Source organism: Lissotriton vulgaris, chromosome 5, assembly GCF_964263255.1.
Source record: "Lissotriton vulgaris chromosome 5, aLisVul1.2, whole genome shotgun sequence".
NCBI lineage: Eukaryota > Metazoa > Chordata > Amphibia > Caudata > Salamandridae > Lissotriton > Lissotriton vulgaris.
Window position 1 is genome coordinate 1,452,797,305 of NC_141693.1, and position 18,604 is coordinate 1,452,815,908.

Below are 18,604 nucleotides of genomic sequence, written 5' to 3' on the forward strand. Positions count from 1 at the left end.
CTTTGTCAACGCTTCTTACCATAACGGCCCCTGAAGGGAACTAGTTTGTGTTGAAGTGATGTTTGTGAAAGTAAAGAATGCTGTTTGTGTCCCTCACGGTGAAGTTACCCAACAGCTGAAGTAGACTGGCCCACAATGTCAGGCTGTATGCCGCTACTGGAAAAGCTGCTCACGTCAGAAATGTAATAAATGTAGCGATCTGAACAATACAATGATAGGACGTCCTACCTGCCACAGTCCTTGCTGTCCCAGTCTGTCACCAGCCCATGTGCAGGGCTATAACAGCTATACCGCAATATTGTTCTAACAGCCGTGCCAACTACCGGTCCCAGCCCTGCCTGTCCCTGTTCTATGTGGCTGACACCAGGCCCCGCCTCCCTCGCTCGCTAGGTCCAAGCGCCATCCCGTGAACTCTGATTGGTGGAAACTTTTGCCCTGCCCGCCCTCGCTCGGGCCAGAGCTGTGATTGGGCCGTCTGGGAGAAACAGGTAAAGAGCGCACCTGTGCCGGGGAGATTAGCAGAGGTCAGCGACAAGAGCGGAGCGAGGGCAGTGGAGTCGGGCATTGGCAACTTCATCGGGATACTTTTGGGGACAAAGGACCTACCCGGTGCAGGGTGCCGCTATTAATCTCAGAGGACCAGCCGCAGTACCGAGCAGCAGGTAAGCAGAGAGGGTGGGGTAGAGATGGTGGGAAAGTGGGCGAGGGAAACTTCTGAACCATAGAAAGGGGAGATAAGAATGAGACAAGTGCTGTGGTATAAAAGGAGAGGAAAACGTGGGGACCGGAATGACGGCGGGAGCATTGAGAGGACTTAAGGGAGAGAAAACTCGGACCGGATTTCTTCGAGTACAGGGAGGAAGGGTGAGTGTTCGAGGAAGGGGAAGGTAGCAAAGACCAAGGGGAGCTGTAAAGACCGAGGCAGGAGAAGAGTGGCACCACGGGCATAAATGTGACTTTATAGACGCCGCCGTTCACAATAACATACACCAAGTTGACTGTGGGCTCTGTGAGAGTCTCTGAATAACTTCAGGATTCAGGGGGCGGAAGGTGGTGAACAGCAGACCTAGGAACAGCCATGTGAAAAATATTTGTGCCTCAGTCACGGACCGCAGGGCACCAGCAAACGCAAACCTGGGGCATAAACACAGAGTTCAACAGTGACCGCCCACTGTAAGGAGACGAGCTCCCGGAAACCCGCATACTGTGGAACAGACAGCCGCAAGGGTGACAGCCGCAAGGGTGTATCCCACGCCTCTCCCCACTGCGAGGTAGAATTCAGTAGGCTCTCTCACGCCCTAAGATAACGATTTAGGGGTTTGGGAGCCCCTCCCCCCTCGCTCTGAGACAGATTTCGGTACGAGATCAGATGAAGCCAGATTTCCAGCTGTGAATGGAGGTCAAGCTCCGGGATGCCAGACAGGGACGAGAGAGAAGCTCTCGGAGACAGACTTGACTTTTGTCCCAGTCACGACAAATCAGCCCAAAACGAAATCCTCGAAAACACAATGGCCCACCTGGTACTGCCAGAGTGCCCAAAAGGCCAGAGGCAAGTGTGAGAGAGGCGTCCTGTGCAGACCGAGGTGAGATAAAAGAGAGACAGGAAGATGTCTAAAAGGAAAGGTGTGAGAGAGGGGGGTAGGTGAGATAAGGAGAGGACACTTTTGCGTGGGGGAGTGAAGGGGAGCTTGTGCAGAATGTCAGAGGATGGAGAGAAATGGGGTGTGCCAAAGAAAATGAAACCAGGTTGGGGTGAATGGTGTGTAATATACATAAAGGGAGCTGAGGTGGTTAGGAATTAGAATGGGTAATGAGAATGCATTAAAGGAATTTGATCACAAGACCAAAAGAGGAGGTTTGAGAAAGAAAAGACGTTTGAGATGAAGAGGGCAGGGCACATTTTAGGAAAGACTGACACAAGCAGGCCATGTTACTGGTACAAGACGCCAGTGGGACGCCATCTCTAGCGGGGGTAGTACAGAAACATGCCCCTTCACCTTGGTGCCAAAAAGCCTTCTACTTTCCCCACAAGGCGGAGAGGAAGATGGGAGACAAGGGTAAATAAGAGAAGGGCCAGGTGATAAGGGAGGGTGAGAATGGAGGACTGTGAAGTGTGGCAAAAATGGTGTGTAAGACAGCGGATTGGTAGATAAATTGGCAGGAGTGAGCAGAGGGTGATAGGGTGAGAAGAGGAAGCTAGAAATGAAGGTGCAGCAGGAAGGAAATGTGAAATTAGTGAGAAGAGAGAAGATGATGGACAGAGGAAAAAAGAGGAGGGAAGAACGAATAAAGTGTGTGTGTGTAAGATGCAGTATCTGACAGAGCGAGGGGAAACAGACTACAGAAGGAAATGGAGGGTGGAAAAACAGAAGTAGCATAGAGGCACTTTTTGTCTTTAAAAAATATTACTGGGCAATGGCCATAGGTATACAAAGTGCCCACAGCCTGTGAGATGCAAGAGACTGGCATTAGGATTTACATGAAGTGACTACAACACATCCACAGGATACGATTACAACTGTACTTTTCTTTGAGTGACCACAGCAGGATGTGACAGAAACATCTTGGGCAGCATGACAAGTGAAAGCACGAGGCGCGACGGAGCGTGGCAGCAGGTGTCCTGGCATGGAATGTGACGGAAGTTACGTATGGTGGCAGCACTGTAACATCCGCTCACTCATCCACCTACGCACTCGCCACTGTGGATGAAGCACACACTCCAGAGAGCGGCGTAGCACCCACGCCAGAGAGCTGCCTCTAACTAAAGGCCGCTCATGCCACATCTGCACATTCCGTGAGCGGGGGAAGCTCTACTCCTGCCGTGCTGGATCCCTTCTGCATGGAAGGGAAGCTTGCACTCCTGTTGCCTTGTGTGTGAGGGGTAAACTTGCTTCGCTGCTGGCACGCTGTACCTGCACTGTAGATGCTCCAGCTGGACCTGTTCTGTGAGAAAGGGCAGCTTACACTACTGCTGCCTGTCTTGAAAGGTTGAAAGAACCGTGTGCTGCTCCCACCTGCTGTTTACCTGTTCTTTGTGTTCGAGCCCAGTCCACTGCTGCCGCCCATATTGCACCTGTGTTGTGTGTTAGTGAAGTATGCAATGCAAGCTTCACTACCAGGGACATTATGAGCCCCTCCCTTTCAGCTTTAGCAGCTACAGCAGCGCAGGGGTTTGTATGTGCCTCTTCGGTCTGCAACTGGGCAGACAGAAGATGGGAATTGAGGCTCTACATTATACAGGAATACAGCCGGGCAAGCAGGGACAAGGACGAATAAAAGATAGGTAAATAGAAAAGGGAAAGACGGAAGGAATAATACATGGAAGGAAGGGTGGTTGAATGAGTGGGTGAGTGAATGGTTGGTTGAATGCAAGGCAGAGTAAAGGGATGGATGGATAAGTGGGTACCCAGGTGAAACGATGGCAGAGTACAACATGGATGGAAGCATGAGTGAATGGATGGCACAGTAGATGAATGTATAATGGATGGATGGCAGGAAGGATAATTAGAAGCATGGATGGCAGAGTGGATGAATGAATGGCACAGTGGATTGATGTATGAATGGAGGGCAGAGTGGATGGATCGATGGTATATGGCACGTCTGGATAATGGAGGAAAACATGACTAGATAGCATAATGTAAAGGTGAGATAGTGGAGTGGGTGGATGGAGGGGTTATTTTAATTTTCTGGCTACGCCCCTGTTCACTTCACACAAGCCAAAATGATTTGGCATTTTCATTTGTTATTTTGATGTATGAGATAAATGAGTGAACTCTCAATACTATGTGGGCCAAGCTTACTTTTGGTTTTGTGTGTGAAACAAGTGAAGTTTTGGAAAAGGACTAGCACACTTTATAAAATGTAAAACTTGGCTGTTACAAGCTTATATGATACCTTCAGCCAACATCCCTTTCCGTGTTTGGGGTTCTGAGCCCATAACCGTATTAAAAGTAAAGCTACGAGCCCCAGAATGCAATATGTTGTTCACTGAAAACCCAGGGATGGCTAATGGTATCATATCATGGTGGAACTTTTCACCCTTTTGAAAAGCGAAACAGCCATTTGCCGTTTGCTCAATTGCTTTTGATCGGCAATCAGGTTAAACAGCCTGGTGGATGAGAGGGCAGAGAAGGTGTTTCAGATGCGAGCGCCCACTGCTAATAGGTTGGCATTACCACTCCTCTTGAGTTAATTAAAATAAATAAACCTCATTACCCAGAGCAGGGAGAGCCTACATGGGGTTCAGGTACTTCAACACAGTGCGACCAGCAGCCCCCGCCTCGCATAGAATCAATAATAGAAGTTACAGCAGAAGTGTTTGAAGGGACAGGAACATTAAAATAAAGCAATGCCCTGTCGCAGGCTTCTGCTATGAACCTGTCCTGGGAGGGTCGCATGTGAAGTACTCATTTGTCCAAAACAACACATTTGTCACTTGTTGAAGTCAGAAATGTAATTGGGATCAACCGTGACATGTTATTAACCAATGAACAAGGAGAAAACTGCTTTTGCAGTAACGGCGTCATGTTTGTTTAATGCTTCTTTTTTGCATGTAGTGTGCACTAGAACAAAAGCTTTGTTTTCTTTTGTATAAGGCAAGAGGCAAATAGTGCATAGGCCATGTGCTTTGCATATAGCGACAGTGAAACCTTTACAAGTATGGTAAACACGTTTCAAAGACACTAATTTAGCCACAGCGTGGTTTCTCTCTGCCCTGTGATTAAGCCTCGTTTGTATGCGTGGATTCATGGCGGCTCCACGTGAGCGCCCGTTCTCGGGAGCCATTTAGCTGGAACAAGAATTTGAGGCGGTGCCCTGAAATCTGAGGGCACTTTGCTTGTGAAAGTGCTTGTGACGACGGTAAGCACACGGACAGACTGTACTGCTACAGCTGTAACTAGTGGCAATATCATATCGTGAATGTGACGTGCAACAAACCAGTCTTGGTTTTCCAAGCAGCAGTACTATGCATTCTGGTATTTTTATGCCAATAATTAGTGGGAAGCCCCAGCATGCTTAGTTTTACCATTAACCGAAGGCCTCCCCTGATAACATGGGGGCCTTTGAACTACTGAGGTGGCTTTCTTCTGCCTTTCGTTCTTTCAGTTTGAGGTATAAACTGTCGATGCATATGGCTCCTACACGCGGACTAGAGTTACTATTCTAATAATATTTTTTTTAAAGTGGTCTGGAAAACTTCTCAGATGCTGTGGTGTGAGACTGACACAGAGTGAGGAGAATCTGGGCGTTGCAGTTATCTACATTTATTGCAATCGTCGTAATATTAACAAAAAAAATCACCTTTCATGAATCATTTGTCGCTCGGGCTCTAGTCCTAGAAAAGCAAACCTGGGCCCAAAAGGTGCGATCTGTTAAACTTGTCAAAAGTCGTTGACGTTATTATGATGGCGTGAGAGCGACGGAGGAAGAATGTGGTCGGTTGGGCCGGATAGTTTTTCAAAAGGATCATAACGCGGTGGTGCAGGTGTGGGGAGGAAACGCTCGGTAATGTCAACAAGTCCTGCGGGCGGACCTTGTGTTTTCAGAGACTTGCTTCTTGGCTGGATCTTGCAAGAATCGCCTCGCTTTTCCTTGTTGGGCAACCTTTCGGATTCTGACTAAAATACAGAACTGAACGTTATTCTTTTGAGTTTAACTCTGGTCTTTTCCACCAGCGTTCAAATGAAGGGAATGGTTGATCTAAAAGAATAGGTAACTTAATGCTAATGTAATTGCCAACCGTGTTTCGAAAAAGAAACTAAATGGGAATGTAACTGCCAAACTTATATCGAAAAGACAGAAAAACAAAAAAATGTAGACCTCGGCGTCATGACCAGAGCAATTCCTACTAGCCACGAAAGTACCCAGGACCCTCATTGTCATACCTACGAACTCCTCCGAAACAGGATCTGTAATAGGCTGCAAATAGACTCCTTGAAGAGTTTCTAACGCGCTTATCCTGTCCGTTGACCCTCTGCCCTCCCAGAATAGCATAGCATGGCAAGCAGCGGCATTTTATTGTGCACTCAAATTCAGCTTGTTGCTTGTGACTTTTCTGAGAAAGCAGCAGCATTATTTTGTGTACTTAGGTACAGCTTGTTACCTTTGCTGTGTCCCAGAGAGGACCAGCATATTATCACTGACTCAAATTCAGCATATTGCCTGTGGCTTCTCTGAGAAAGTCACTGCAGTACTCTCTGTACTCGTGATCAGCTTGTTGCCTATGAATGCATCCTAACATTGCACTCTCATGTACACCTTGTTGTCTCTGAGCACACTCAGAAAACCATAGCAGGCCATTGGTCTCTCGTGTTCGCCATGTTCTCTATGAGCGCTCTCAGAAAACCATAGCAGGCCATTGGTCTCTCGTGTTCGCCTTGTTCTCTATGAGCGCTCTCAGAAAACCATAGCAGGCCATTGGTCTCTCGTGTTCAACTTGTTGTCTACAAGTGATCCCACAAAAACACAGCAGGCCACTGTGCACTTGTGCTCAGCTAACAGTCTGCTCTCTGTCCTAGATAGCAGCAACATTACATTTTATACACACTTTACATTGTATACAGACATTCATCATGTTGTCTAGACAGCAGCGGCATAGCTTTATCCACTTGTGGTCAGTTTCGTGCCGATTAAGGCCATAGCTTTCATTGATTTTGTTTTGTGAAGCCTCTGTAAATGTGTTGTGGAAAGTGGTGACCATCAGATTTTGTGGGTGTAGGCCTCACCCAAGCTATTCCATCTTTCACATAAAGACTCTTTCCGATAACCATCTTGTGCTCTTCTGCTGCGGTTCTCACTTAACCACTAAATCTATCTTCGGCTGCTTGGGCAGTAGAGTCCGAAACTGGATGGATAATTTTTTCTCATCTCCTGTGGTCTAAAGATATAAAGCTTTGTGCCTTCCATTGACCAGCCAGGAATAGTATCCTTTGGGTGTATTACTCTTGTTTGTTTCTAGAGCTAGACAGAGAATATTCTATGAAAACGAAGCAAGGAAGAAGCATTCCCATGGAAAATGTCAACTAGGTTCAATCCATTTACGTCATGTGGATTTTGAGTGCAACGAAACAGCTCAAACGTCTGTTAAAAAAATCAATAGACACCAATAACATAATTTGCTGCCTCTAGGAAGCAGCTACAGATGTGCATAAAACAAATGGGATTTTCTGGATAGCATTTATTTTGATCTGCCTACCCATTTGCAAGCAGGAGCAATTTGTAATTTTCCAGTTGAATGACTGCTAGAGATATTTTACCCACATTGGTTCTGGTCAGTAGGAATGCGGGAAGTTCATCTTAACAGAATTCACTCTGTCCACTGGACCTAAATTGATTTAAAGTTCTGTAATAAAATGATGTTTTATCTTGCTTGGGCTCCCCGACCACCATACATACTAATGTATTGGGGATCTTTCATTCTTCCTCATGTTGTTTGCTGGTGTGGGACACTTTTTTTTATTCCCTGTGTAAACAAGAAAGGCCCATGCTGTGCCAAAGGAAATATTTGCTTGTTCATAGTGTAAGAGAAGGACATAAAAATAGACCATGTGAGTCCAGCGGTTTAACAATTAACCACAATCAAGGCCCTCTTAGAAGTTTCCGAGGTATGGCCATGAGCCTATTTCATTAACCCTTTAATCGAGAATGGATGCCATCCTGGACTGAATCTGAGTAGAGCAAAGAATGTTCTGCACCACTTTCGCTAAACTGCTTCTCACGCGATCCTTTATTCTTCCGAGTTTACCTAGTTTTGCTAAAGGTTCCACCTCAATAAGTCCAGTGCTCCTAACCACCCCACTGTTAGACTACTCATCTCAAGATGTACCCCCCTCGTGTTGGCCAGAATGTCAGACTAAGCCTGCTCTTCTCTCAATTCAAAATAGACTGCCCCTCTCTTGTTGTTGACTCGTGGCTTCTTTTCTTTTATACCACAATTTCATCAGGGGTTGTTGTTCTTGCAGGGCTTGCTTTTTCCTGCATTTATATACCCCACCTGCCTGACTACACTTCGGACGTGCTATCACCTATTTTGATATACCATCATTAGTTTATTCTTGTCCTTTTCTATCACATCTCCGTACAACCTCTTCATGTATACATTGTATCATGAATATTTGCACTCCATACTCTTCTGCTATGCGGGAACGTGCTACATGAGTGAAGTTGCACAATTGTAGACCAGAGGCCGTTTTGGTTTGAGGCCTGTAAAAAACGCAACTTTTTTCTTTAAATTGTTTCTGCGTAGTTTTGTTAACGTAAGTTATTATTAAAATATTTCCTTAAGATAACCACCGTAGCAACTATAACATTTGTCATATAATCGAACCATGACCAGCAGTATTACATTTGACCCAGTGGTCGCAGGAGGGGCCCACAGTCACTATTTTTTTGAGGACCAGCACTTATTTGACCAAATTAGACTTTGACCAAGGGGAAGAGTGAAAAACACAAGTGCTTAAGAACGTGGAAGAGAAAGACTGACAAACCTCAACAAAGGAAGAAAGAAGAAACCTTCAAGAGTGGGATAAAGAGGCAGAGGGCACCTGGTAGTGAATTCAAGAGGCATGAGGTGGAATCAAGACTTGCACAGTCTTTTTATTCAGCGCACCAACATTCAATTTCACCAGTTGCAAGCTTCACAGCAAAACACTGGGCAGGGCACATTTTCTTCTACAATTTACGAACGTGTGGCCAGTATTTGGTATCCAAAAATCGGCGACAGAGAAGCACAACGAGTTGCCCTACCAATACTAAAAGGCCATATAACTCTTTCCTCCCCCCTTTTCTTTTTGCAGAAGAATCTCCTACCCCTTTTCATAGACTGGATCATGGACCCCTCCAGCCAAAATGCATTCCAGCTTGTAAGGAGTCAGCCAAAATATTATCTACGTTTGCCTCTTCCCTCTCTGATGATTGTATCGTGGTATTCACAACCAATGTGTTTAGGCATGGTGGCCTGGTATCCAGGATCTGTCAAGTGCTACAACGCTTCTGACCTTTCTGCTAGGTCCAGTCATTCGTAGATCTGAGAGTTTCACATGGCCTTCTGCTACCATCTCCACACCAACATATCTATTGGCTATCTATCAAGACTGAGAGCCCTTCGTCTAGCCTGGGGAATTGCAATTCTCGTTTTAGTCAAAACCATGGCCAGACCGGTGAATTTAGGTTATAGCATGTTTTTAATCTCTCGTTCTTTCCCAGTTTTAGAGTGCACTTGAGAAAATACACTGTTACACGTCACAATCTCTTTTCTGCATCAAACCAGAATCTCTGTGTTTGGAAACATTCCCAAGGAACTTCAATTAGCAGTTGGTGCACCATATGTGACACAGGCTTTGAATCTGCTGGGGTATATCCTTCCAGCCTTTGTGGGGTCAGGCAAGTTTCCTGGAGATTAGTGGGACTGTATTCTTTTAAATCGGACATCAGCCGATACCTTTTAGACTTGTATCTAGCCTCCCACTCCTTGTCTGAGTGCTGAACAACAGTGCTTAGACCAATCGCGACGCTGCTGTACAGACTCCCAATTCATTGAAATCTGCACCATATTGGACAGCACAGATCTGGGAGAGTTTCAAAGTTTGCAGCAGAACTTGTTGCTGCTGTCAGCAGTAAAAATATGATCTTAATTTTATTGGCATCTTACAAATACCTTTCTGTGAAAGAGTTTTAACTCGCTGAGATATATACTCATAACCAACATAGCAACTGAGTCCATCTGATATGTGGAAGAGAATCAAACCTCTGGCCATATCTTATCTAAATCTCATGGGCTATCTTATAATCTAATAAAACTTGTCTGTAATACGGTCCAGTGATGCCGAGGGCAATGTTTGGGTTGTTCACTTTAAAGTAATGGAGTTTTTTCACAGCAATCTAATTCTCTGCTCATTTAACCTAAACCTATTCGTCTCACCTAAACCTATTTGCACAACCTCAAAACCTGGCCACTTCAGTAGATACCGCTCCCCACTGAAGGATGTTCCATCACCTCTCTCCAAACCTTCAAGACTGTTCTTGTAATAGAAATGGAGAAAGAAAGGAGTCATTTTCTCTCCTGTTGTGTCATCCTAGATTCAGGTGTCCCCCTGTCACTTCCTGAATCGTGCTATGGTTTGAACATGAATATATGCAATACATGTATGTCATAGCTCAGGTGTGACTCCGTCACCATTCTTTCTATGTTAGCCATTCAAAATGTCCCACACCATAACCTATGTATCATTAATATTGTTGCAATGCGAAGCATTTCTTGTCAGAAGACTGGGTCTGCTCCAGAACCTGCATTCTGCCTTTGTGTTTTCCTATGGTAAGACACTACCAGCACCCTCTGAGTACAGTCAGTCTCTTCAATTTGTCCCACAACTTGACTCCTTCACCAAGGCAAAGCCCATCTGTGTCTAGTTGTTTGAAAGGCCTGCTTCCAAGTAAGTAATTTCCCAATGGTGAATGAGAGACCACTACCTACAAAACTGAAGTACTGATCTTTGGGAAGAATCACTCCACAAGGGACCACAGCTGGTTGCTTGCAGAACTCGGAACTACACCCACACTGACCGACCATGCACACAACCTCAGCATCATCCCAGACAGCCAACTGCCAATGAAGCAACAAGTCAATTCAGTCTCCTGCTTCCACACATTTCGTATGCTCGGCTTAATATTTAGATGGATACTAACCAACACCAGAAAGACTGTCACTCGGACTCTCGTCACCAGCCGCCTCGACTACGGCAGCACCCTATGTGCCGGCATCTCCAAACAGCTCCTCAGAACACTCCAGACCATACAGACCACACACTGCAGGCAGATGCCTCCTGGGCCTCACCAAACTAACCCATAGTGTACCCCACCACAACTGAGAGACTCCCCATCCAGAAAAGATGCCAATTCAAGGTCCTCACACATGCCTACAAAGCCCTCCACCACCTAAGACCAGTCTACATCAACCATTGACTGAACTTTCATCAACCCTCTAGAGCAGGGATCTCCAAACCGGTCCTGGAGGGCCGGATCCATGCCAGATTTTTGGGATATCCCCATTGAGATACATGTAGTCATTTTTAAAAATCTGGCATGGATCCGGCCCTCCAGGACCGGTTTGGAGACCCCTGCTCTAGATACCCGTGTTCCTCTTCACTTGCCCTCGCACACCTCTCCAGCATCCATTGCAGCTGTAGAGGTGGCAGCTGCTTCTCCTACATCACTGCCAATACCCGGAACCACCTTCCCCTCCAGCTCAGTACATCCCCCTCACTGGCAGACTTCAGAAGGAGACTCAAGACCTGGCTCTTCGACGGAGACACAACGCACAGATACCCTTAGAGGAGACAGTGTTGAGCTTTACAAAGGCTGTTTAATTGATTGAATTAAGCACCAACGGCCATTAAGAAAGTGGGAGACTTGGTGTATGTGACAAAGTCATGGCTTGCATTACCTGGCTAGGCTGTCTGTCCTGATCTTTCAAAGAATAGAATCCCAATAAAGTAATATATCATGGCTTGTTGGGATGTTCACTAATATCTGGCTTCTGCATCCATCATCTGTAACAACTTCAATAAATATATAGGAATTTTTCTCTTTCAGTGGTATTTGAGTTATTTATTCTCCAACACCACCAGTGCGAGAAAGTTAGCCCTGATAAGTATCCGTATATAGTGTTGCTGTAACATTTACATTTGTAGGATGCATTATTCCCTAGTTATTAATGTGCTCTGTAACATTTAGGATGAGGTTCTCCAAGTGTGCAAGATTACAATCATCAAAGACTCCAACCTCCTCACATGCTTGTGTGAGGCTTATGGGATGGACTTTTTTTCTGCTCATGGATTTCCTTTGACAAATGTTTTCTTTAATCAGACAATTTTTTTTAGATCTTTGAATTTGTTTAGCTTTTAAGGTGCTATACTCCAAGCTTAGTATACTGGTGTTCACATCTTAATTTCTACCAGTAGAAGTCTAATGAGGTGTTCGGGATGAAAATCTCCTTTCTGTCTGTTTTTGCCAATTGACTCTATGTAGATCCTAGTTGGAGTCTGGGACAAGGACTCTTCTACTGTATCTTCATTTTGATCTCCAGAAGGCTTCTGGCTCTGAGAAAGAGTGCTTCAGATCAGTGATCCTGCACATAGAAGTCCAGCACTTATTATGATACAGTTCTCTGAGTTTGGACCACTGGGTCACCCTAAACCTCCCATGCTGCACTCATCACACCACACCTGAAAGAGCACCACTGGCTCCAGGTTTACAAATAAGCACAATTCAAAATCTTCACCCACACCTTTGAGCCGCTACATAACACTGGCCAAGCATAACTCAACAATCCAATCTGATTTCAGAAACCTTCCAGACACCTCCGCTCGTCCGGACTCCTACTTGCACATATCCCTCTCAAATGGAAAACCAGATCTGGAGGTCAAGCCTTCTCCTACATCTTCTAAAGCGTGGAACGACCTGTCGCTACACATAAGAGCCTCTTCCTCACTTCTTAAATTCCATAAAAAGCTTGCTTTTTAAATTGTATGCCCTAGGTGTGGCTAGACTCTCACCTACTCCGCTCCAGAATACCGTCCGGGGTGATAGTGCGCTACATAAATCTGCATAACATAACCTCATGCGTGAATTACTGATTTTTTAACGAACTGAAGGCCCAGAATATTAGAACATAACAGATTTGTTTTGTTTGCTTTTCATGGGCTGTATAGTATTTCCAAAACCTGGACAGTGTGTTAAAGGATCAAACACAGGGACCAGCATAATCATTACCCTCCACTCAATCAACCTTCTTCTTAGGAAAGGTAAAGGTAAACACACCCTGGTCATTTCATCTGCTATCAGAGCTCTGTTAGATGACCACTGCAGTTGTAAAATCCTAAGCTACTACAGACAAAATATGCTGTAAACCAAATATTTTTTCACGTATAACATAAATACATGTGTGTCTGTATATGTATATGTATATATATATATATATATATATATATAATCCACATTTGTAAAGCGCGAACAATCACCCCTAAGGGTCTCTAGGCGTTGGAGGCCATCGGGAAGATTAACCCCTTTACTGCTAAGGCATTATTATTCTGATCATATAATTTCCATTGAAATCAATGGAAAGTCCATGACGAGTTACCCTTGTCATTAGCAGCCAAGAGGTTAAGCAAGCTATTGCCCAGAGTCACATGGTGCTGGGCTAATCTGCCACCAGCGCCGGGGATCGAACCGTGATCCACAGCTTCCAGCGTCAGTCGCCCTGGCCGTTGCGCCACACCTCTCCCCACTATATGTGTGTGTGTGTATGTATATATGTGTGTGTGTGTGTGTGTGTGTATGTATATATATTTATTGCAGCCAATCAGGAACTCAATACTTATATTGAAATAGCTTCCATCTTGGAAAAGAACTCATACTGAATGTGTGTAATATATAAAATATGTGGTAAAGAAAACATGTAGGGGTAAGACTTTGTCCTCTGACGAAAACCTCTTGGGGTTTTAGTGATATTCACAAACCACAGTGCATTTGACTTTGTAATTCACTATCATGTCACTAGCACCACACAACTGCATTTATTAATGGCATTTTGTAATGTGGGATGTTGTCTTTTGGCCACCTTGACGCACCATTTGAGGTTTTTTGCTGTTGCTGTATTAAGAGAGTCTTGAGAGTACAAATGATCTTGTTTCATCTCTGGCACTTGACCATATAACGATGAGGATATATGCACAACATGCTACTATGTAAAAATGTAGGTGCTGTCATGTGGAATCTGGATGGGGATCAAAGATCTGCACAATTGGATATTAGTAATGCTGGGGGCAGTGTATGGCGAGACTGATGAGGTATGACGTGGGCAGTTAGAAAACACTTGTCTGGTTAGATGAGGCATCCCTTTGGCCATATTGATTGCAGAACCTCTGTGTCTATGAGTACCATTATTCTATTGAATATCTGACAGACTAGAACAGTGTTTAGATTTTAAGTGTTCTTTTCAGTGTATCATCAATTGTCTTTTATAGGATTGGCTTATGTGGTGGGTCATGTCATTTTAAAAGTAGGCTGGTTACATTACGGTCTACGAGTGTTGCAGAATGTCTGCTTTTCTTGTGGAAAATGATTTTCCGTTCTTGCATCCGCTAACCTTTTTCAAAGGTTATCGAAACACTTGCATTCTCCTGTGTTTTTGTTGGACTCATGCGGATGCGGTCCATGGTCACCGATTGGGCAGCCGTTGGATAGCCTGGACCCTCAACTGCAAAAAATCTAGGATACTTATCTTGAAATCTTAGACTGGGTGACATGTGGATTTTTGTACATCTCGGAACTTTTGACTGCTCTAGATATATTTAAGCAGTAATATTAATCAGTGTATAATTCTACTTGGAGAGCTGTAAAATTGGCCTTGGCTACCTCAATTCCTACTTTCCGTCTGCATTCATGAAGGAAACATTAAATCATCTCCATGGCCCTACCCAAGATTTAAATATATTCTGGAAGCTTTCAGCAGAATTTCATGGACGAGCATGCCCTGTGTCACCAAGAGGTCGAGGAGGTGTTTTCCAGTTCGAGTATGAGATCTTCTCTTTGATGCTGGCTAGGTCCACTTTAGTTTCCCTAGTCTATTGGAATTATGATGGTCCATTGTGGAATAGGTTGTTCTTTTCCCTGCTGTCTCTGCACCTCTTCTGTGGGTTTGCTCAATAAAGGGACGTTGAAAATTGGTAAATAATTGGCTGTGGTATGCAGGTCTGCAGTGGCTTACAAAAAATGACCCACTGATCCACCCCAGTCCAAAGGATAGAGACCACAAAATTGTTTTACGAGAGATAAATACATTTAAAGTTAAGAAATTCCAGAATATATCTTGTTTCACAGAATATTTATGTACTTCAAGTAGGGAGAGTCCATCACTTTACCCAAAATGTTCAAACGTTGAACAATATGTATTTTGAACTAAGTATTCTGTGATCGCAATCCAACCAACTAGAATCTGTGACTTTTTTTTTTTCGCTTTCTCATTGTATTTTGAATGTTGTAGCTGTAAGGATGGCAAGATGGCTCGGTTAGTTGAGCATCGTCCATTGACAACTGCTGTGATCTACTGGTCATAACCTGTTATGAGGGTTTACACTGGATTACAGTAATACCTATGCCTAACTGGGTAGCAGTAATCACGTGCTTAGAAACGTTAGAAGTGCATATAACAATGTTATTAGTAAAAGTGCATACCTCATTGTGTCCCATTTATTTGAGTTATTCATGTAGTAAACATTCCTTCACACTTTGCCTCCCCAACTCCAAGTGCCTATTTTGCACTTTTCAGAGCTCATCAGAAGAGTGTAGAACGGTATAACATTTAGCACATGAATACTTAAAATTACCAAAATGCTTTGGGTATAAGAAGTTGTGCTTGGAAAAATGTGACTTGTTTGTCATGGAGGACCTATGATAATGCAAGATGTCCACACTCAATGGCTGTTAAAGCCATAGCCCACGTTTGAGAGACATTTTATGTTAGTTTATGAAAGTACTAACGTAACACATTTTTGGATTCCACTATTATTTATAATTTGCCCTAAAATGAAAACCTTACTGTCGTTGGTGCAGAATTCTGCCTATTAAATGGACAAAAAAAGAATTGATTTTCAGAAGAGTAATGCTTTTTCTGCTGATAAAATAGTGCAACTTTTATTGGTTTCAGTGAACACAAGCATTAGTAAAGCCAATCAGACTAGGTTTAATGTGCTGACACATGCCCTATTGGCATATAGGATAGAGACACTTGGAAAGTAGTTGTAATGTAGTTCCTCATATGAAGGAAGAAGGATACACTTAAATGCGCAAAAAGCATTGGGTAAGAGATAAATGCTTCTATGCGCTGAGCCAAGATGTGATTGGTAACGTCTCAAGCCAATGACTAAAAGAGGCTGGCGGAAGGAAGCCAATGGGCAGAGTCAAAGCCAGCTTGATTAATATCTTGATTTGTACTATTACATTAGGTATTTTTTGACATGTGCAGTCAAAATCCAGACCTAATAAAATTATTTCATTCCTAATTGGAAGACATTAAGTAATTGTTACTCTGTGCAGGATTCATCACATGCCACGCCTTCCAATGTACTGGAAAGGCGTGGGCCTTTATTGTGACAGCTAGTCCTCTCATCGGATATAACTTCTAAGTTAATTTGTATGACTCGCACTCCGCTGTTGTGCAACAAACATCTAATTTCATAACTGATGGCTTGAATAGCACTGACATCACTGCGGCTGCAGAATGTTCCAGCTATGAATACATCAGTGTCCTGTTTAAAATGACACTCAACACACGTCACATTATTCCCAAGTTCTTTTCCGCATTTCCAGTGATGGTGTCCAAAGTGTGCTGGCTTCACTCACGTTCAAAAATATAATTTGTATAGATATTTATAATATCATTTACAATATCGAACATTGCAGTCTGCATTGTCTATGTGCAGTAGAAACACTACAATTTATTACACAATATAATAGTATACTTTTTATTGACCTGTTAGTCTGAGTTTGTCATGCAAAACCTTAAGTCTCAGTCCCCCATCAGTCTATCGTGTCAGGTAGTATGGATAACACTTATTTAAAAGTTCATAAACAGGCAGCAATGCAGTGGTAGTGTTGACTTTGAGGGCTAGGGAAGTACCGACACCTCTCAGCAAGGATGTTATTTTATTTACACAGCCTGGACACGTTTTGGCAAGCGCGTTTTACCCCAAAGACCACGCAAAGAAAGGTAAGTAATTTTCATTTATTCAGCCCTGCAACAGATGTCCGTTACATAAATACTCCTAAATTCGAACCCACCATGGCAACATAAATGTGACAAACTCTTAACTCACTGTCCCTATGACATCTCACTATTCTGTTACCAGGAGGAATACCACCCATTTTTCCCTTAACACATTTTACAACAAAACGGAAGCAATTAAAAAGGTCTTCTAACACCTGCTATGCACATAGCATACTCTTACTAAATACATAATACCAAAATAGCATGTTAATTGATTACGTACTCTTTGAATGTAACCCTTTCAACCTCCTCATGTTGAAATGATTGTCCCCTCTAGATGCATCCAAGCCACTTGTTCAAGCCTCGAGTCAAAACACCCATGCATTCCACATTACCATTTTGTGTATTATCATGTCCTCCTGTAGGATGGCGTTATCGTTGCGATCCTTACAGACATTGTCACCGCCTTACTTCCTGAATTTTGCCAAACCACTCAAGTGGCAAACCAGACCATCACTCAAACTTGCAGAATTGTACCCAAGTTCCACTACCTTATGCGGTTCAGAAAACCGCTTTCTCCCTCTGGAACTTTTCCAACATGTTTAACTTTCACTCAATCACTTATTTCCAAACAATGCGTAGAATAACTGTGTAACTTGCAGTCCAAGTGAGCCTTCTTCACATTCTTCCTCACCACTTCAGAAGACGATTCTATTTTTTGTTGCTCACATTCACCCTAAATTATCTTTAGTGTATGCCTCACTGCTGCTTATCAAGGCCAATGTAAGACGATATGACCACAACATCTTTTTTTATATTTAATTTTCCCATCTCTTACCATTTTCCACTTGCAACTGAATTGTACACTGCATTACTCTATTGAAACATTTAACAGCACCCTGAATGGATGGTAAGCTGAGGTACTAACAGGAGCTAATTATTTCCTATTAAGGTACACCTCCACTAAAACTGACTTAAATTGCAATCCATTATCAATCGATACTTTTCTTGGTATCCCTTCTCTCAAGAACAAATCATCTAAGAACTCCACAATGGGCTCTAAATCAGCCTGTGAAAACATCAGCCAATGAGTAGAACTGGAGGTAATTTAAACGAGAAGGACAATATACTAGGTCTCACCCAAAATTGTCTGAGCAGGTTCCCTTAAATCCACAGTTGCCAAAGCCAGGACACTCAATGTTCAGGATCAAAGACAATCCATCTCATAATATTCAGAACTTGTAAGAATTAGCACAATGTGGACAATGATGTCAGCTTAGCCTTCAAATCCATTCCAGGCCACTAGTACGATGTCGTAATCCTCATTTTGGTTCTTACAATGCTAATATGGCCCTCATAACAAAGACTGATTTCTCTCTCCTAAAACACTTCATAGTACAGTTCTCTCACTTTTCATGATGAATCCAGAAACAATATTTAATTTTTTTAACCTCCCAAAATTCTCTTACTGATGCTGGGGAATTCTTTTTTCATCTAGCCATCCCTTCCTCATAAACAATATCACTATCTGCAGATAGCTGCCATATTCATAATTACTGTCCCATTCACTCTTGTCAATCTGTTTAGGTCACTCATTTTCCACAAAAGTAATTTTATACTCCTCTTATTCACTACATGGATTTTCCTTCACAGATTAGGATAACCTGTTTAAACAGCCATCTACTCTATTTTACGTCCATGGAGCAGAACGTATGATAGTTGAAGTCATGAAACCACATGTATAGTCTAGCAAAACTAGCTGAAGCATTTAAAATTCCATTAGTAGTGAATAGCTTTACCAAAGGATTCTGATCAGTTCCGACCACCAACTCTGATCACCAA

At 43.3% G+C, this 18,604-nt stretch overlaps 1 protein-coding gene across 1 annotated transcript in view; it reads left to right on the plus strand.

Moving 5' to 3' along the window:
- Positions 1-462: 462 nt before the first annotated feature.
- C5H1orf116 (chromosome 5 C1orf116 homolog) overlaps positions 463-18,604 on the plus strand; it is a 71,831-nt gene continuing 53,689 nt past the window's right edge. Inside the window, exon 1 of the mRNA XM_086923392.1 lies at positions 463-662. The gene's annotated coding sequence lies outside the window, so the exon portion shown is untranslated. The remainder of the gene's footprint in view (positions 663-18,604) is intronic.